This window comes from Hyla sarda, chromosome 2 (assembly GCF_029499605.1).
Source record: "Hyla sarda isolate aHylSar1 chromosome 2, aHylSar1.hap1, whole genome shotgun sequence".
Classification (NCBI taxonomy): Eukaryota; Metazoa; Chordata; class Amphibia; order Anura; family Hylidae; genus Hyla; species Hyla sarda.
In genome coordinates, this window is record NC_079190.1 from 345,979,089 (window position 1) to 346,001,602 (window position 22,514).

The window sequence follows — 22,514 nt, forward strand, 5'->3', positions numbered from 1 at the left end:
CGAATATTACGAATATGCGAATTTAGCGAATATATAACGAATATTCATCCATATATTCGCGAAATATCGCGAATTCGAATATGGCCTATGCCGCTCAACACTAATGGTGAGAAGCTATGGTGTGGAGAATTCATTTTGCTTCTTTCTCTACTCCAGCCATATGTCAAGTTGTTGTTCTGATCATGATGTCGCTTTCTATGATAAGTGGATCACACCATGCCCTGTCCGATCCTACCTTGCATTATGTATAAAATACATGAATGTATGTATCAGTCACAGTGTAAGGCATAGGTGAGTTGCTCATATTTAGGCTACTTGAGTGACATGGGAAGAGGTGTATGAAACAGTTTGTGTCAAGAAGAACATCTGGCGCCGAGACTAGCCTTGATAATGTAGGTGGGAGGCGTGTCAGTACTCTTGACTAATCTGGCAAAAGAAGTCTGCATTCAGGTGTTCATAATGTCTCACGTACATATCTAAGCTCACTATACAGCTGCACATGTAGTCCGTATAGGTTTGCACTCCACACTCTGTGTTGATGTACTCTGCTGCCATGAAGCACAGTATTCTGCTTCTAGGAGAACATACCTATGTAATACAGTATGTAATGGAGCATGCCATTGTGGTAAGGATGTGATGAGGGCAGATGTTATTACCCCTTGTGTTCGTGACAGCAGGGAGTGGTTTAACCTCTACACCACCCGAAGGTATACCACTGGATCCTGGGCTAGGCACCGGGGCAAATAATGACTAAGGAGCCAAGTTACGGAACAATAGCAGCTTTACTGAGTCAGATAGCAGTGGCAGTCTATACAGCTTGGCTAGGCCCAAGGAGGTGACCAGTGACTTCAGAGACCACAGGGCTTGCTGGACAATTATGGTGGGCTTGGACAATTTGATGCAGGGCCAAGCTGACTTGAGACAGACTTGGACTGACTTGACTGAGAATGTGACAGACTTCGCCCTGTTTGTAGCTTACCAGGTTTTGACTTTCACCTGTGGGGTAGTAGACTTGTGTAGTCATGGCTGCGTGGTAGACTTTGGGCCTTCCTAGGACACCAGACACTCTCTCAGGACTAGACCTCACTGTAGCTCAGCAAAGACTAAAAGAGACAGAGTAAGCTCCCCCCCAGGGCTTATATGGGGGAGACTCTGGAGGGGTACAATAGGTCACCCTGTAGGTCACTGGTACCTTCCCTGGTTACAATCAAATGACAATAATACTTAAAGGCATACAATAATATGTGTACATTACACATAATAGCATAGGCACTTGAGATGATACATAAGTCACAAGTACAGGGGGGGGGGCAGAGGCCACTGACATGGAGTCTGTCTCACAGGGCAGCATGGGTACAGGGGTGTAACTCCTGTACTAGGCCACCACAAATTCGCCCTCTTAACAACAGACATCCTCAGCACCCAGTCCTGGAGGGCGGACAACATGAAGTGGCCACTGAGGCCTGGTAATAGAAATTAACAGTTCCTGGAGCATTTCACAAATGTCCTTCTCAGGGCTGGTGAACAAATGAACTGGGGAAGAGTCCATGTGGCATTGCTCTTAAGGTCCATACATGCTCAATTGATGAGGGTGTTTAGAACTGGGATAATGAAACATGTGCAATTTTTAAGACTTGCAACTGCATACTGTAGAATAAGAATTAATTCGGATCAGGCTGCCGGAGGTTTTCTACCCGAATGCCTTTGTTAATGGGGCCCTTTAGCTATTAGCTACTTCTCCCCATAACATTATACAAATAGTAAATATACATTTTTTGACAACATACTGTATGACAATTTTACCTACTCACAGTAGCTTAGACTTTCAGGAGAACTCTCTGGCCACAAGAGTTCCCTGTACACGATGGACAGGAAAAGGGTTAGAAGTTAGATATTACTGACTATTTATGGACTGACTATTTAGACTGGTTAGCTACAGTCCTGACTAGACATGACATTTGACTAGTTTAGATTCACAAAATGCTATGTACACTGCCAACTTATCTGTACATGAAAGGACATCAGCATTAGTTATTCTATACTGACTAGATATTAGTATAGCTGTTTATTAATAACTTTTATACAAAAAGGCACTACTACTCTCTGTACCTGGCATGTAACTGTTCCTGTGTGGACCTTTGGGATCTACGCAGCACCATCTCTGGAGAATCAGGAGCCCTCGGAATTTCTGAAACGTCAGCCGGCTCTTCTTCAGCGAACTCAGGAGCTGGAATTTGTTCAGGAGTTGTTGGAATCGGAACCACTGGCACTTGAATTGGAGAGGCGGGAGCCATTGCTGGCACTCGGGAGAAAGGTGTATAAGCTGGAGCCAACGGTGATAGAGCAGGGACTGGCATATTGACTAATGTTGGCTGGATTAGTCCCTGAGTTGGAGGTAAACAGAAGAATGCTGGCTGACTTGGAGAGAACATAGGGAAATCCATGTATGGGTGGATTCCTTCCCTGGGAACATACTTTTTCGCAGGTCTGACATCTGGAGGAGGCGGTGGTGGATGTACGGGTAAATCTTCCTTGAGACAGATCTTGATATGATTTCGGTGGATGACATGTGGGTCATACCCAGGCTTCTGGACTTCATACACATCGGACTCAGGATAGGGTATAGCCATCACTGTGTAGGTCTATTTCTCCAAGATAGAATCCAACTTGCTGGTTCTCAGGAACTTCCGTAGCCAGACTTTGTCGCCCACCTGGAGTGGTTTGGCGGAGGCATGGCGGTTGTAGTCTTCTTGTTGACTTTGTCGGGCCTCATCCATTTTCTTACTGACAATCTCTTTGGCCTCTTAAATCCTTCTCTGATAGTCAGAAACCCACTCAAGGGGCCTGCAACCCAAACGTCCGGTCTTTCGGTAGTTGCGCGTATGGTCCCATCATCAAATAGAAGGGGGTGTACCCAGTGGAGCAATGTACTGTATTGTTGAAAATCTCCAGTAACTCAGGCAACAGCCTGGGCCATTCTTCTTGTCTTGACACACAGGCTGCTCGCAGCATATGGATAAAGACTTGGTTGATGCGCTCACAGAGCCCATTCCCCTGAGGGTGATAGGCGGTGGTTTGGAGTTTCTTACAGTCGTGGAATTTACATAGTTCTTGGAAGAGTTGGGCCCCAAAGGCCGTTCCACGATCAGTTAGAACAGACTCAGGACATCCAAGGGTTTGCACCCATTTAGAGTAGAACATCTGGGTCGTTGTTTTGACAACATCTGGGTCGTTGTGAGATCTTTGACAGGTGCTACGACAACCCACTTGGAGTAATGATCCACCATGGTGAGAGCATAGGTATACCCGGACCGGGTAGGAGACAATTTCACATGGTTTCAACTGGTTGCGTCTGTTACTCTGGATGGAATGGAGGGGGGCTCTTGCATCCTTGCACACATTCTTGGTGGTGATTTTACAGACGGAACATTCACTGCACCATTTCCCAATGTCTAATAGAATCTTTGCCTGACAGTGGCTTCGGTCTTGTGGACTCCAAAGTGTCCCGACTGGTCATGATATGCGTTGAGGATCATCGCCACATCTCTTCAGGGAACCAGAATCTGATGAAGTCGATCATCAGAGACCGGATCCAAAGAATTTCGGTACAACAGTCTTTTGTGCACAAACAGTTGCTTCCTCTGTCACCACAGACGTTTAAACTCATAGTCACACTGGGCCTGGTGTAGACGGGTTGGTACCTTTTTCACCAGAAGGAAGTCCAGCAGATCCCCCATAACTCGACTTTCATCTTGTAGAGTCTTTTAGGTGTACAGGTCTTCTTTCACCTTTTCGAACCTGGGCTCACCGTCCATGAGGACGGTCACAACATTCTGGTTCACAAACCGTTGATAAAATGGGGGCATCTCCACATCTTCCCACGGGTGTTCGACAGGTGATTCTTTGCAGTGGGTCATTCGAGACAGTACATTGGCATTGACGTTTGACTTGCCGCTTCTGTACTTGATGGTGAAGCTTTTATTAGCTAATCTTGAAGCCCATTGCTGTTCAATGGCACCCAAATTGGCAGTGTTCAGGTGGGCCAACGGGTTATTATCTGTGTAGACAGTAAATGGCGTGGCAGCCAAATAATCTTTGAACTTTTCTGTCATGGCCCACACCAGGGCGACAAGTTTTAAATTTAAATGAGCTGTAATTGGCTGTAATCTCTGCTCCTCGCAGATTATGACTGGCGTAGGCAATCACTTTCTCTTGTCCATCTTGAACTTGGGACAGGACAGCTCCCAGACCTTCAAAACTGGCATCAGTATATAGCCGGAACGGCTGACTGTAGTCTGGATACTCCAAGATGGGTGGTTTTCTCAGCAAATGTTTAAGAGCCTGGAACGCTTCTCTTGCTCTTCATCCCATTCAATAGGTAGTCTTCCATTGTAATTCTCCTTTGCCATACCCTGTAGGAGAGCTGTGAGCGGTTCTGCAATTTGAGTGAAGAGTTGGATGAAGTGACGGTAGTAGTTGGCGAATCCCAGGAAGCTCCTGACATCTTTCACAGTGCGCGGGGTAGGCCAGTTCTTGACAGCATCCACTTTTTCATAATTTGTCTGGACTCCCTCTGCGCTGAGAACATGACCCAGGTAATGGACTTGATGTTTGAGAAAGTGACACTTTAATGGTTTGATCTTCAATCCATGCTTGATCAAGACTTGAAAGATGTCTGACAGATGACCGAGGTGTTCCTGGTAAGACTTGGAATACACAATGACATCGTCCAGGTACAACAAGATACTTTGGAAATTCAAATGAGCCAGGCACCTTTCCATCAGATGCTGGAACGTAGCAAGGGCATTGCATAGCTCAAACTGCATACTTTTAAACTCGAACAACCCCATGGGTCACAAAGGCGGTCTTCTCCCGATCCTCCATGGCCATGGGCAGTATCCACTGCCAGTATCCACTTGCCAGTATCCGCCGGTTAAATCCAGGGTGGAGAAGTAAGCAGCAGACCCGAGGACCGTAAGTGACTCCTCGACCCCTTGCAAAGGATAAGCGTCAGTTTCCTGTAGTCGACACAGAATCGGATGGTTCCATCCTTCTTTTTGACCAGGACAAGTGGTGCCGCCCAGGGACTCTGACTTTCTTGTATTGCATCCGCTTCTTTCATGTCAGCCAGCATCTTCTTGACAGTCTGATACATGCCTGGCGCGACTTGACTGTGCCTTTCCTTGATAGGCTGGCTGTCACCTGTGAGGATACGGTGCTGGATCATCGAAGTCTTCTCGAAGTCTGTGGGGTGTTTGCTGAAAGCTTCGTGATGCCTTTTGGCAACATTGATGACTCCATTAAACTGGTCCCTTGGGGTAGTGTCATCCCCCACCTGGAACTTTGCCCACCAGGGCTCTGGGGAGGGTTAGCACTGGATCCATCGGTAACCTGAGCTGCACGCTGTCGGGCCACCAGACGTTCTGTCACAATGTCTTTCGAAGTGTATTAGGGTAAGACAGTAGCAGAATCAGACAGGTTTACTAATGCACCGGGACTCTCCCGTTAGTGAGAGTGACGAGACTTCTCTCACCTCGGACGAAAGGATGATCTTCCAACTGCATAGGTTCCAGCAGGGCCTGATAGTCCCTATTCAGTGTTGGGTTGTAAGGTCACCGACCTGATGTCTTGAACTCGTACCCTGCAGATTTCCCCTTGCTTGTTGGCAAACTTCTGCTCTGCCTGTAGAACTTTTAAGTGGTGCTGCACAGCCCTCTGGTCTGAAGGGGACATATGGGGAAGAGAGGCATACAAGGCATCTAATATCTCAGTAAAACTATTTTTCATAATGTTCATCCCCAATATAAACTCAGCAGACCCCTTATCTGTCACATTAGTTACAATCACTCCCTGCCCGGTAAGTAAATGCTCTCCCAATTGAATAGTTGGCTCCCAGTGTCCATGTCTGGGGACTAGTTGCCCATTACCTGCAACTACTCTGAAATTAACATCATCAGGCTCACATAATAAACTAGCATCCCAATGTTGATAGAAAACCGGTTTAGATATGGTAGACATTTGTGACCCTGTATCTATTAACGCCTCTAAAGGCACACCTTCCACAATAACCTTTACAAAGGGGCAGGAGGCGACATAAAGTGAGAGTCCTGATTTAGGTAATTCGGGGGTTGGACCTGGTGACTGTTTTCCTGAGGACCGGTCCTCGACCTCAGGGTGAATCCGTTTAAATCTCAGCACTCTATTTTCCAATGGCCAGGCTTGTTACAATAAGTGCAGAAAGGTCTCTGAGTTCCCGAGTATCTATTGGGTAGAGGATTACGGTAATTGGGATTGCGGAGAGCAAGGGCAGGTTTCCTATCTAAGGGTGGTACCTGGTCTGGTGGAGCAGGCCGGGTGGCAAGCTCCTTAACAGCCTTGGTCAATTGCTCATTGTCCTGCCTAACGCTCTGTAGATCTGAGGCTGTGGTGACTGGCAAGGTGGGTTGCACAGGGGCGGGGACAGGGGACTGGGATGGCATAGGCCTGGCTACCGTCCCTAGTGGCTCTTGAACAGGTGTAAGGGGAGTACAAACTTCCTCTAACTCAGTCCCGGACTCAATCACTTGTATAGCCAGTCTTTTAAAGGCAGGAAATGATATGTGGAGGTTTTGGACAACTAACATTCTTAATTGGGCCTTGTCCAACTTATTATGGGCTCCATTAATAAATCTGTCCATTAACACTTTTTTGTCCTGCTAAGGAGTTATACCATAGTTTCTGGACAGTCTCTAGGGCATTCTGTAGGGCTACAGCATACGCTCTCAAGGACTCATCTGGCTTTTGTTGCCTTTCAAACAGCCAGACACGTACCTCAGAATGTGACTCAAATAACTGGTACAGTTCCTCAAAGATCTGCTCCACCGTCACCTTCCCAGATGTTGGCCAGGTGCGGATTTCCTCTAGTGCCGGTCCCTGGAGTTGTACTGTTAGCAGTTGCACCTGTTGGTTAAGAGGGGAAGAGTAAAAGACAAACTCTGGATCCTCTCTTTGAAATCCCTCAGGGTGAAGGGGTCTCCATTGTAGGTAGGGAGGACAGGGTTCCCCATCAATACCGGTACAGACGTGGAAACACCACGACTGTTGATGCTGGCTGGAGGCGGGGTGGGGGGGGGACAGGACCCTGGCTACTAGAGCAGTGATGACCTCGCCGCTGGAGATGAAGGGGTGCTGGCGCCTGGTTGGTCTGTGCTGCTGGGTTCAGACGTCCTGTTGATTTTTGAGTGCGCTGCCTCTTTAAGAGCACTGATGAAGTGCTGCAGTGGCTCCAGTTTGACTGATTGGGGGTACTACAGTGGACATTTCTCCCCTATTTTGCTGGTACCCTGTGATGAGCAGACTTGCGACCAGACTTTTCAGCAGACAATAACAATAATTTCAGGTACAGGAGACTTTGTAATGGTGATAGGTGGTGTTTGCAGAGCCTGAGATGCAGCGTGGACTTTGTGGATGACAGCTGGAGACGGGCACAGCAGCTCCAATATGGCTGTTCCCAGGGAACTTCCTGTTTAGGTCCAGTCAGAAAAATCTTCCCCTGTGCAACATAGGGCGGCTCTTTGGTTCCTCCTTGCTGGATTGAAGAGGCGTCACCACTGGGGACTGCCGGGGGCGGAGCTGCGACTGCTCGCGCGTGCGGGAAACACCAAACCAGATTAACTCTTTCAGGTACAGACTTTACACAGTTCACAATGGCAGACAACAGACTTTTCTTCACCTTCCAAGTTATGGAACAACGGCACCTTTACTGAGTCAGACAGGTGTAACAGTCTATACAGCTTGGCTAGACCCAAGGAGGTGACCAGTGACTTCAGAGACCACAGGGCTTGCTGGGACTTATGGTAGACTTGGACAATTTGATGCAGGGCCTCGCTGACTTGAGACAGACTTGACTTGGACTGACTATGACAGACTTCACCCCATTAGTAGCTTACCAGGTTTTGACTTTCACCTGTGGGGTAGTAGACTTGTGGAGTGATGGCTGCGTGGTAGACTTTGGGCCTTCCTAGGACACCAGACACTCTCTCAGAACTTGACCTCACTGTAGCTCAGCAAAGACTCAAAGAGACAGAGGAAGCTCTAAGTAGGTCCCATGGTAGGTCACATGCTCCATGTGGGTCACATGGTCACTGGTACCTACCCTGGTTACAATCACATGACAATAATACTTAAAGGCATACAACAATATATGTACATTACACTAAATAACATAGGCACTTAAGATGTTGCATAAGACACAAGTACAGGGGGGGGGGGGGCCCAAAGGTCACTGACATGGAGTCTGCCTGACAGGGCAGCATGGGTACAGGGGTGCAACTCCTGTACTGGGCCACTACACCATGATGGAGGTACACTGTGGTACTCTAAAAGACCATGTCAGACTATGGGGTTTGTATCTGAATGAGGCCAAATATGGATCCATATGGAGATGTTTTTTTAGAACTGGGACTTAATTTCTTTGTGTGTTACCAAAACAAACTAGGCCTCTTCTTTCAATTTTGAGAATTTCTTCATGTAATTAGAAATGTAAGATCCAAAGTAGGAGCAATGCTACTAGATTAAATGCTGACATACAGAGAGCAGCTAGGCATTTCTTTATGTAAGGCCATAACACTATATCTAAGAAATATGGTAAAGACAGAGTGGTTTGTTGGCACCCTCTGTGACATCTAGCAAATGGGGCACCTATCCTCAGCCCCCCTAGCTATTCCTCTGCCGAAGTAGGTACGAAAAAATAAAGCTGAAAAAAATTCACATAAACCATGATAAAATTGAATTTTAACATATTAATGCATTAGAACAACAAGTAGATGTAGACACAGGAGCTTGTAGACAGTTTATCAGACACCTTAGTACGATTACTCATCAAGTAGCCACTTCTTATGGCTTTAAATGTTTGCTCTAAAAAACAACAGCAGCGCAACAAAATTGTGTGTACTTCTCTCAGACTCTAGCGCCTCTCCTAGTCCTTCCCTGGTTGTCCTCCTTTTATGGACACTGTGATCATTTCATGACCATAAGGGTATGCCCACACATGGCAAATTTTGTTTACAGCGACAGCAAAATCGAGATTTCAAAAATCTAAGGAGCATGCTTCAGAACAAATATGTGGTGCAATAGACAGATGAGCGTGGTCATAGATCCTCTTTTACCCCTTAAGGACTCAGCTCATTTTCACCTCAAGGCTGCGGTCCCACATACCGCTTTTGCAGCGTATTTCACGCTGCGCAAAATCAGAGAGCACTGTGGTCAGAAAGAAAAGAAATTCCTGTGGAGCATATAGCAGCTGATTAAGATTTTTTTTAGAAGTTATTTACAAATCTGTCTAATCTGGCACAAGTTGATTTGGAAAAAAAAATGTTTTCCATTGGAATATCCCTCTAAATCTGTTTAAAATGTTAATTGCCATGTCGGGTCCACTGATAATTTATTGTGGTTTTCAAATGGGAAGTCAAAATCTGCAAAATTGGTTATTGCTGTGATTATTTTGCTGTAATTATGTTGCAGATTCACAGCATCTCCATCTTCAACCACAGATCTGAAATACAGCAGTGGGAGTTTATCATACTGGCATGCCAGTTTTCTGGTCTTCACCTTTTTATGCTGTATACACTACTTTTGAAAAAGCGGATGGGGTTTAGCAAAAAAACTAAAATTTACAACAAAAATTTACTTAAAGGGGTACTCCGCTGCTCAGCATTTGGAACAAACTGTTCCGAACGCTGGAGCCGGGAGCTTGTGACGTCATAGCTCCGCCCCCTCATGATGTCACGCCCCGAACCCAAAATGCAAGTCTACGGGAGGGGGCGAGTACCCCTTCAAGTTATGCCAGACATCTTCTCCAGTTTATAGTTGTAGTAGATCTTAAAGTTTGGTGCACATTCAATGAGAAAGATGTCCCAACCTTACCAGGCTTGCCTCTCTTGAAGGGGTTGTCCAGGAATAGAAAACAACAACATTTGACATGCTGGACCCTTGGACACAGGTTTATTTGTGTTCATTCCTGATAATGGTTTATATTATCACTCTAAATAGCATTTAAAGAGGTACTCCATTGGCCAGCGTGGCCATGACATCTCATGGGGCCTGGCCGACCCCTGCAGCACGAAAAGAGTGTTCGGAACATTTAGTTCCAAACGCTGGCCTGTGGAGTACCCCCTTAAGAACTGCAGTGACTGTTCCCACTCCTGCCATATCATTTACAGTCTCCAAGGAAACTCATAAACTATAAACTACACCATATTAAAGTTAAATAAACAGATCTTGATTTTTATAAAAGTACATAAAGGATGGTCTGTCCGGATTATCATACAATTTGCAGGAAATTATCCTAGTTGGCCATTCTTTCAGGATATTGCATTCTTTAACCTTGAAGGTGCAGCTATATTTAGCAAAGAGGCGATTTTTTTGTGAACCATGAGAGAACTGTATATGTGTTTTGCGGGATGAGTTGTAGATATATTGCCACCGTTTATGGTACATATCCATATGGTCTGGCCCCCACAGCGCTTCTATAATCATATGCCTCCGCAGTGCTATAAATGACAAGTATTCTATCAGCAGCGTATCGGGTCGGCCAGCCAGATGCACTGCTGTTAGAATATTTTTCATTCATAGCGCTGCGGAGGCATATGATTATAGAAGTACTGTGGGGGCCAGACATATAGTGTTATCTAGCCCCCACAGTGCTTCTATGTACATATGCCGCAGCGCTATGAAAGACAAGTATTCTGTGGTAACCAACGGTGTATGGCGGGACCACAGGGTGTAGCGGTGTAGGTGGTGGGATCAGGATGTTGTTAACCCCTAGTGTTTGTGACGCCAGGATGTGGTTGTATGGTGTAGGGCACCGCCAACAACCAACCCAAATCGGCATTGATTAAATGAGAGTCCAAAGCAGGGTTTGATGCAACTGGAACTTTACTGAAGAAGGCAGGATAACAGTTCTTACAGAAGGCAGTATAACAGTTCTACCCAGAAGTGACCTGGACACGGGGAACCTCTCAGGCTTGCTTGGACTTGTAGTGGTAATAATGATGATGCAGGCCACTGTGCTACTGTTATGACTTTGGTAGGGACAGTAGAGACCTGACTTGTAGACATAGAAGACTTACAGATTAGAGGTGGCTGCAGACTTGTAGACTTTAGCCTAGCTGGACTGGACTTTTACAGGACTTGTGCTTGCTTCACTATCCAGGAACTAAGAGAGCTAGTGTGGACTACAGCCCCTTAGATATCAGGGGACTAGACTAAAGCCCATTGGTAGCTGGTTGCCTGTGGTTACCTGTGCCCCTGGAACTCTGGCTATCAGGGGATCACATATCACATGACAGATCACATGACCTTAGGAAGGTCATATACAGTGTAAACATCCTAATAACCTTTGCACATAGCTTATATTCACTGTACAATACTTATAATAAATGTACATGAGTAATATACAATAATAATGACCTAGGGGGATCCTGCAGGAAAAACCTGTAGACTTGAGGGGCTCTACCTGAGGGCACTCTAGGACTGTACAGAACCATGTTCTGAACCGGGACACGACAATTCTTTCTAATAGAATACTTTTCATTCATAGCTCTGCTGGGGGCTTATGATAGTGCTGCGGGGGGGGGGGGGGGGGGAGAGGAATATATATACACATGGGCTGCGAGGGACAATACCTATATAAATGCACTGAGGGGGGCATATAATTGCGCTGCGGGGGGCAAGACTTATATAGTGCAGCAGGGGGCAAGATATATAGAAGCGCTGCGGGGGGCCAGACATATACCCCCCCAGCGATTCCATATATCTTTCCCCCCATCTATTTGGAAACCCCACCGGGAGCCCAGAATGGCTACTCAGTACTAGTGTTGCTCGCGAATATTCGCAAAACGAATTTTATACGCGGATATCGCATATTCGCGAATTCGAGAATATTCGCGAATATAGCACTATATATTCGTAATTAGGAATATTCGTTTTTTTTTTTTTTTTTTTTTTTTTTCACAGTACACATCACAGTGATCATCCCTCTCTCCTTCCAGCTTGTGTGGTGTAAAGAAGGCTCTAATAGTACTGTGTGAAACTGGCGTGCGAATTTTCGCATATTCGAAAATTAGCATATGTTAATTTTCACATATGCGAATTTCCGTTTATGTTAATTTTTATTTAACTTTTCGCATACGCGATTTTTCGCGCATGCGAAAATAAAACGAGGATATTGCGAATATTCGTCCATATATTCGCGAATATTCGCGAATTCGAATATGGCCTATGCTGCTCAACACTACTCAGTACCGGCCATTCAGGGCTCCCGACGGGGAATTTAAAAATGAAGGTAAAATTACACTGTACATTGCTAGGGAGGAGCATGCTGCACGCTCCCCTGCTTAATAACTTCTGATCGGATCAGGAAGTGAGACCCGGTTCCATCAATCCCCCAGCCCCTGTACTACAACCCCCAACATGGAACAGAACATGTTCCATAATGGGGGCAGTAGTACAAGCACAAATGTAGTCTGGATTTACAGAGACGGCTGTGTGGATGCAGTCTTTCAACATTTTACATTGTACAACTTTTAAAAATTCTTTTTGACCCATATATCTTAATCTGCTCTGTGTTTGCTTCTCACTTTCCTATCTTTAATTGGATGTTTCGGTAATCATCTTGGCAATACTGCCTGTCAGGGCAGAATACATTTCGTGCAACAGATTTAACCCCATGTGATACAAAAAAAAAAAAAACACAGACGGGCAACAGATTGTTAAATCAGGGGAAAAAGAACAGAGTAAAAAGAAAAACACTCCTCATTAAACACTCGGGTTTTAGTAAATCAGGGCCATAGGCCCTACCAACCCTCTGGTGTACATATTAGGACATCGTCAGTCGTCAGCTATACCTCCGTCCTCCGTCAGGCGAAACAGCGTCCCATCTCCTCCCTCGGACGAATCTCCATCAGGCGTCAGCCGCAACTCCCTCCTCCCTCCTTTGTCATCCTAAAGTCTCTCATCCAAAACTCTGTTATCCTAAAGTCTCTCATCCAAAACTCCGTCATCCCTCAGACGAAAAACCTTCCTGCCGTGTAGCAGAGCCGAGTCAGTGTCGGCTCTCTGCTATATGGATCTGCTGTACATGCTATTCAATGTCTGCTCTGCTATGCAGTGCTGTGCAGCATCGGCTCTGCTATGCGGCAGGAAGTTGCGGGAGTCTGAGGGAGAATCGTCTGAGGCATGATGACGTTTTGGATGAGGGACTTTCGGATGAGGGAGTTGTGACTGAAGGATGACAGTGATTGGTGTGAAGGAGGAGGTGGAACATCATTTCGCCTGACGGAGGACGGAGTTGCTGCTGACAACTGACGGCGATTGGTCCGAGGAAGGAGGTAGGATGCTGTTTTGCCTGAAGGAGGACGGAGTTGCGGCTGATGACTGATGGCGATTGGTCTGAGGGAGGAGGCGGGATGCTGTTTTGCCTGATGGAGGATGGAGTTGCGGCTGACGGCGATTGGTCCAAGGGAGGAGGTGGGACGCTGTTTTGCCTGACGGAGGACATAGTTGCGGCTGGCGACTGACGGCGATTGGTCTGAGGGAGGAGGCGGGACCCTGTTTTACCTGACGGAGGACGGAGGTACGGCTCATGACTGATGATGTCCTAAAATGGACACCGTATGTGTGCCCTACCTACTTTACACTAGTAATAGGCAGGAGTAGGGATCAGCTCCATGTCCGGGATCCAGCATAGACCCCATACACGTCTCCCCCTCTTCTATAGGGTGGTGACACTATACTGTATAAGACAAGCAGGTAGCTATGTCTCTGTTCTGCCCTGGCTCCTCCCAGCCTTAGACTCATCACGCAGCGCCTATGACCCCTCCATCTATTGCTGCTTGTTTCAGGTGCATCTGGTGTAGTGGAAAAAAAACTGTGCCCCTGTAGCAGAATGTGACCCGCTGCATGGGACAAATTTTTATGCTTTAGGGGCTATTCACACGGCAGAATTCCTGCTGGCGGATTCCACCTGAAGTGAAAGCCAGATACACTTCTATGGGTTTCTGCATTCCTGTTGACACTGGCTTTCACTTCAGGCGGAATTCCGCCGGCGGAGATTCTGCCGTGTGAATAGCCCCTTACAGTGGGACAAAGTTTTGACCATTCCTGCTCCCACTCACTCCATCCCTTCTACCCTCTCTAACAGGGAGGGGGACACAGTTTCTCTGCACATCTCCCAGCCTTTCTCCCACCCACCGGCACCACACATCCACCATCCACCCTTTATTTGTTGCAGAGATAACCCCTAGTCACCTCTTCGTTCTTTAATTTTATGTGTTACATGTATATAATTAGTGTAATGTATTGATCTATATAGTGTTTGCAGAACCTTAGGTCACATTACTAATGTTTCTACTGTTATGGTATGCCAAAGGACCTTCCAGGTCACGTGAGTAATCACATGTTCTACCATAATCCTTTGTGTAAAGGACTGACAGTTGGGATGAACCAATCAGCTCAAGGCCAGCCCCTGCCCATATAAGGGAGCTGCCAGCCAATCCTCTTGCTCTTCTCTTGCGCGCTTGCTCCTGATCTGCATAGCAAGCAGCATCTCTTGGGTTCCGGATTAGCAGAGAGAGGAGATCTGTGCGACTTACAAGGCAAAACCAGGCCTGAAGGCTAACAATCCCGCAACTTACTAACCGTGAGTTACTAAATCAAATCCCCGCTAAAGCTTGCATGACTGCTGGACCTAAAACCAATCCCCTAAATCCAGCGGAACAACGTAAATCAATCTCCAGAGCTTATACTCAAAAGGTCGCAACCAACTGTCAGGATCCTCATAGACTGTACATATGTAAAGACTGTTCCTGTTTTACCTCTGCATAAAATCTGCAGTAAAGTTTTCTACAGTTTTCTGAATCTCCAGTTGTGGACAATCATTTATTCCTCCCTATCATTCTTGGGACAGGTGGCGATAGGACAAGTATATATTGAGGAGCCCTCACCCTGGCATCATGACAATTAACCCCTTAAGGACAATGGACGTACTCCTACGCCCCCGTTTCCGAGTCCTTAAGGACCAAGGACGTAGGAGTACGTCCTGTCCTTTCCCGGCCCCCCACCGCTAGCCGGAGGGGAGCCGGTGCCCGATGCCTGCTGAAATCGTTCAGAAGGCATCGCGGCATATCGCCCAGGGGGGTCATTATGTCCCCCCATGTCGGCGATGGCCGCAGATCGCTGGACAATTCAGTCCAGCGATCTGCGGCGATTCCGGGTCAATCGGGTCTCCAGTGACCCGGTGACCCGGAATTACTGGCTGATCGGGGCCGTCAGAGACGGCCCCGAACAGCCAGAGCCTGCAGGGGTGAGGTGGCACTGGTGCCACCTCACGATCGCCCTGATTCGTCGGCCGGATTACCGGCCGACCAATTAGGGCGCCTGCTGCGGGTGTCACTCCCGCTCCGCCCCTCTTCCGGAGGACATGAGCGGGTGCGGGACGTGCACCCCTGGTGCTGGGGACCCCGATCCCCGGCGTTAATGTTGGGATCGGGGCCCCAGGAGCGACGGCGGCGGCGGCGGCGGGACTGACCTGTGCGGCGATCAAGCAGCAGCAGGAGGTGAGTGACAGCCTCCTGCTGTTGCTTAGCAACAGCTCCCAGCATGCAAAAAGGGCATGCTGGGAGCTGTAGTTATGCAACAGGAGGAGGCAGACCACCACAACTCCCAGCATGCACTTATGGGCATGCTGGGACTTATGGTTTCGCAACAGCTGGAGGCACATTCTTTCTATGGAAAAGTGTACCTTCAGCTGTTGTGTAACTACAACTCCCAGCTTGCACAAACAGCTTAAGTGCATGCTCGGAGTTGTAGTGGTGCATCTGCTGGTTGCATAACTACAACTCCCAGCATGCCCGTTGGCTGTCGGTGACTGCTGAGAGTTGTAGTTTTGCAACAGCTGAAGGCACACTGAGTTAAGTAGCAAACCAGTGTGTCTCCAGCTGTTGCATAACTACAATCCCCAGCATCCCCAGCCAAAGTAGTATGCCTCCCGCTGTTGCATAACTACAACACCCAGCATGCCCTTCCGCTGTCCGTACATGCTGGGGGTTGTAGCTTTTGCAACAGCTGAAGGCACACTGGTTGCAAAACACTGAGTTTGTTGCCAAACTCGGTGTTTCACAACCTGTGTGTCTCCAGCTGTTGCAAAACTACAACTCCCAGCATGCACTGATAGACCGTACATGCTGGGAGTTTTGCAACAGCTGGATGTTCCCCCCCCCCCAATGTGAATGTACAGGGTACACTCACATGGGCGGAGGATTACAGTAAGTATCCGGCTGCAAGTTTGAGCTGCAACTACTGTGAACCCCCGCCCGCGTGACTGTACCCTAAAAACACTACACTACACTAACACAAAATAAAATAAAAAGTAAAAAAACACTACATATACACATACCCCTACAATAAAAATGAAAAACGTCTGGTACGCCACCGTTTCCAAAACGGAGCCTCCAGCTGTTGCAAAACTACAACTCCCAGCATGCACTTATAGACCCTACATGCTGGGAGTTGTAGTTTTGCAACAGCCGGATGTTCCCCCCCCCCCCCCCCCAATGTGAACGTACAGGGTACACTCACATGGGCGGAGGATTACAGCAAGTATCCGGCTGCAAGATTGAGCTGAGGCAAATTTTCTGCCGCTGCTCAAACTGCCAGCGAGAAACTACTGTGAACCCCCCGCCCGTGCGACTGTACCCTAAAAACACTACACTAACACAAAATAAAATAAAAAGTAAAAAACACTACATATACACATACCCCTACACAGCCCCCCTCCCCTCCCCAATAAAAATGAAAAACGTCTGGTACGCCACTGTTTCCAAAACGGAGCCTCCAGCTGTTGCAAAACAACTACTCTCAGTATTACCAGACAGCCACTGACTGTCCAGGCATGCTGGGACTTTTACAACAGCTGGAGGCACCCTATTTGGGAATCACTGGCGTAGAATACCCCTATGTCCACCCCTATGCAAGTCCCTAATTCAGGCCTCAAATGCGCATGGCGCTCTCACTTTGGAGCCCTGTCATATTTCAAGGCAACAGTTAAGGGTCACATATGGGGTATCGCCGTTCTCGGGAGAAATTGTGTTACAAATTATGGGGGGTATTTTCTGCTATTACCCTTTTTAAAAATCTAAAATTTTTGGGAAACCAACATTTTAGGTAAAATTTTTTTTTTTTTTTTTTTTTACATATGCAAAAGTTGTGAATCACCTGTGGGGTATTAAGGTTCACATTACCCCTTGTTATGTTCCCCGAGGGGTCTAGTTTCCAAAATGGTATGCCATGTGGTTTTTTTTTTGCTGTCCTGGCACCATAGGGGCTTCCTAAATGCGGCATGCCCCCAGAGCAAAATTTGCTTTCAAAAATCCAAATGTGACTCCTCCTCTTCTGAGACCTGTAGTGCGCCAGCAGAGCACTTCTCACCCCCATATGGGGTGTTTTCTGAATCGGGAGAAATTGAGCTTCAAATTTTGGGGGGTATTTTCTGCTATTACCCTTTTAAAAAATGTAAAAATTTTGGGAAACTGAGCATTTTAGGTAAAAAAAAATGTTTTTTTTTACATATGCAAAAGTCAGGAAACACCGGTGGGGTATTAAGGTTCACATTACCCCTTGTTACGTTCCACGAGGGGTCTAGTTTCCAAAATGGTATGCCATGTGTTTTTTTTTTTTTTGCTGTTCTGGCACCATAGGGGCTTCCTAAATGCGGCATGCCCCCAGAGCAAAATTTGCTTTCAAAAAGCCAAATGTGACTCCTTCTCCTCTGAGACCTGTAGTGCGCCAGCAGAGCACTTCTCACCCCCATATGGGGTGTTTTCTGAATCGGGAGAAATTGGGCTTCAAATTTTGGGGGGTATTTTCTGCTATTACCCTTTTTAAAAATGTAAAAATTTTGGGAAACCAAGCATTTTAGGTAAAAAATTATTTTTTTTAACATATGCAAAAGTCGTGAAACACCTGTAGGGTATTAAGGTTCACTTTACCCCTTTTTACGTTCCCCGAGGGGTCTGGTTTCCAAAATGGTATGCCATGTGGGTTTTTTTTGCGGTTCTGGCACCATAGGGGCTTCCTAAATGCGGCATGCCCCCAGAACAAAATTTGCTTTCAAAAAGCCAAATGTGACTCCTTCTCTTCTGAGACCTGTAGTGCGCCAGCAGAGCACTTTTCAACCCCATATGGGGTGTTTTCTGAATCAGGAGAAATTGGGCTTCAAATTTTGGGGGGTATTTTCTGCTATTATCCTTTTTAAAAATGTAACATTTTTGGGAAACCAAGCATTTTAGGTAAAACATTTTTTTTTTTTTACATATGCAAAAGTCGTGAATCACCTGTGGGGTATTAAGGTTCACTTTACCCCTTGTTACGTTCCCTGAGGGGTCTAGTTTCCAAAATGGTATGCCATGTGGTTTTTTTTTGCTGTCCTGGCACCATAGGGGCTTCCTAAAGGTGACATGCCCCCCAAAAACCATTTGACGCTCCTTCCCTTCTGAGCCCTCTACTGCGCCCGCCGAACAATTAACATAGACATATGAGGTATGTGCTTACTCGAGAGAAATTGGGTTTCAAATACAAGTAAAAATTTTCTCCTTTTTACCCCTTGCAAAAATTCAAAAATTGGGTCTACAAGAACATGCGAGTGTAAAAAATGAAGATTGTGAATTTTCTCCTTCACTTTTCTGCTATTCCTGTGAAACACCTAAAGGGTTAATACACTTATTGAATGTCATTTTGAATACTTTGGGGGGTGTAGTTTTTATAATGGGGTCATTTATGGGGTATTTATAATATGAAGACCCTTCAAATCCACTTCAAACCTGAACTGGTCCATGAAAAATAGCGAGTTTGAAAATTTTGTGAAAAATTTCCAAATTGCTGCTGAACTTTGAAGCCCTCTGGTGTCTTCCAAAAGTAAAAACTCATAAATTTTATGATGCAAACATAAAGTAGACATATTGTATATGTGAACCCAAAAATGTTTTATTTTTAATATCCATTTTCCTTACAAGCAGAGAGCTTCAAAGTTAGAAAAATGCAAAATTTTCATTTTTTTCATCAAATTTTGGGATTTTTCACCAAGAAAGGATGCAAGTTACCATAAAATTTTACCACTAAGTTAAAGTAGAATATGTCACGAAAAAACAATCTTGGAATCAGAATAATAACTAAAAGCATTCCAGAGTTATTAATGTTTAAAGTGACAGTGGTCAGAATTGCAAAAAACACTCTGGTCCTTAAGGTGTAAAATGGCCTGGTCCTTAAGGGGTTAAGGGTTAAACCAGCACCCTGTCGGCTCGCTGTAAAGCAGACAACTGTGTCTCTGTGCAGTGGGTAACTTGGGTCTGCTACTGGGACACAATTTTCTTCATTGCACCGTCATGCAGCCTCCACTAATCTTTGACATGTGCATATTAACCTTGTACTGTGACATCACTGTGTGTATTATACCTGTACTGTGACATCACTGTATATTATCCCTGTACTGTGACATCACTGTGTGTATTATACCTGTACTGTGACATCACTGTATATTATCGCTGTACTGTGACATCACTGTGTACATTATCCCTGTACTGTTACATCACTGTGTTTATTATCCCTGTACTGTGACATCACTGTGTGTATTATCTAGGGATCGACCGATTATCGGATTGGCCGATATTATCGTCCGATATTCACGATTTTGTAAGTTATCTGTATCAGCATCTAACCTGCCGATAATGCCGATAATGCGGGCGCTTTAAATCAATGAACTGCAGCGGCTTTTGCGGGCCAGAGACTGCCACCGCCACCCGTTTCTCTCCCCCTGCATGTCCTGGGGTCCTGAGTCCAACCACCAACGCTGCCCGATTGCCTCCCCCTGCCTATCCTCTGGCCAGAGGGAGTCCTGAGCTGTCACTGTGCGCTGGGCCACTGACGGTGATGTCACATTGAGGACGTCACTCGTCATTGCGCAGTGCACAGCAACAGAGCAGGATGCCGCCTGACCCAGAACTACCGAGGACCCCGGGAACAGGTAATTATAAAACCGGGGATGGGGGAGGCAATGGGGCAGCGGCGGCAGCGGTCTCTGGCCAGAGGACAGGCAGGGGGAGGCAATCGGGCAGCGTTGATGGTTTCACTCAGGATCACAGGACAGGCAGGGGGAGAGAAGCGGGCGGCAGCGGCGGTCTCTGGCCCCGCAAAAGCCGCTGCCGTTCATTGATTTAAAGCGCCCACATTAAATCATTGATCTGCAGTGGCTTCTGCGGGGCCAGAAACAGTTTATCAGGGTATACCCCCACAAACACACGCACCCTCATTTTACCAAGGATATTTGTGGGGGGGGAATTTAAATGCACGGAATATCGTATATTGTATCGGCTATCGGCCTGAAAGTTCACAGGTTATCGGTATCGGCTCTAAAAAATCAATATCGGTTGATCCCTAGTATTATCCCTGTACTGTGACATCACGATGTATATTATCCCTGCACTGTGACATTACTGTGTATATTATCCCTGTACTGTGACATCACGGTGTATATTATCCCTGCACTGAGACATTACTGTGTATGTTATCCCTGTACTGTGACATCACTGTGTATATTATTCCTGTACTGTGTCATCACTGTATATTATTCCTGTACTGTGACATCACTGTGTATATTATCCCTGTACTGTTTCATCACTGTGTGTATTATCCCTGTACTGTGACATCACTGTATGTATTATCCCTGTACTGTGACATCACTGTGTATATTATCACAGTACAGAGATAACACACACAGTGATGTCACAGTACAGAGATAACACACACAGTAATGTCACAGTACAGGAATAATACACAGTGATGTCCCAGTACAGGGATAATACACAGTGAACCTAAAACAGTAGAAGCAGGAGGCACTCACCACCGGGATTACATGAAATATTTTGTTGCTTTATTTCAGATGTGCAGGAGCAGAAAGGACAAGTGTCCACACTTGTCCTTTCTGCTCCTACACGTCTGAAATAAAGCAACAAAATATTCCACGTAATCCAGGTGGGGAGTGCCTCCTGCTTCTACTGTTTTAGTTTGCCTATGAACTTTTTACTCTTGGGGATTGAGCACCCGAAATGGGATTCACGTATTGGGTCATACGTTTGCTGCACCTGCAACTATATTGCCTATGTACCATACGGGAATACTACACTGAGGCTAAGCTGTGCCGGCTTTTCCTCCTCTGCTCACTGTGATATAATACACAGTGATGTCACAGTACAGGGATAATACACACAGTAATGTCACAGTACAGGGATAATATACACAGTGATGTCACAGTACAGGGATAATACACAGTGATGTCACAGTACAGATATAATACACAGTGATGTCACAGTACAGGGATAATATACACAGTGATATCACAGTACAGGGATAATACACAGTGATGTCACAGTACAGGGATAATACACAGTGATGTCACAGTACAGGTATAATACACAGTGATGTCACAGTACAGGGATAACACACAGTGATGTAACAGTACAGGGATAATATACACAGTGATGTCACAGTACAGAGATAATATACATTGTGATGTCACAGTAAAGAGATAATACACACAGTGATGTCACAGTACAGGGATAATACACAGTGATGTCACAGTTACAGGGATAATACACACAGTGATGTCACAGTACAGGGATGATACACAGTGATGTCACAGTACAGGGATAATACACACAGTGATGTCACAGTACAGGGATAATACACAGTGATGTCACAGTACAGCGCTAATATACACCGTGATGTCACAGTAGAAGGTTAATATGCACATGTCAGAAATTAGTGGAGGCTGCATACCGGTTTTATGAATAAAACTGTAGCGGCAATACACATGGGGAGTTTTTAAAGAGATGGGGATGGTGCTAAAGAGAATAACCTAAAATGTTTGTCTGGCAGGTTCTGCAGAGACAAATCTTGGCCGGGAGAAGTCATCATGGTGATCTGAGCCAGAGAAGTGAACGACTCCAATCAGAAGACATCACCTATTGGTGTAATTGGTCTCAGTATACAGTATTTGGTCAGTAACAGGATTTGGTAGTAACTTTATGATGGGAATATGTATGGTGATGATATTCTTCCTTGTATACTGGTATTATTGGTGATTGTGGTCTCCATGTACTGGACAGAATTTGTCTTGGGACCCATGGGACACTAGTGTATATGCAGTGATATAGGTAGTGTATATATAGTAATATTGGGAGTGTATATAGCAGGGGTCTCAAACTCCCGGCCCACGGGCCATTTGCGGCCACAGAAAGAAAGTTTGCGGCCCGCAACAGGGATCTGGAATTTGTATCACCCGACGCCTGTGACACCGGGCGCCGGGCTGTTGATTTCTTCAATGCATTTAGGCATTTGCTTCTGGCAAGCAGCGCTAAATGCCGGAAGAAATTCACACACTTACATCTCCCTGTTGCAGCCTATTACGAGTCTTCCTGGAGGGGTGC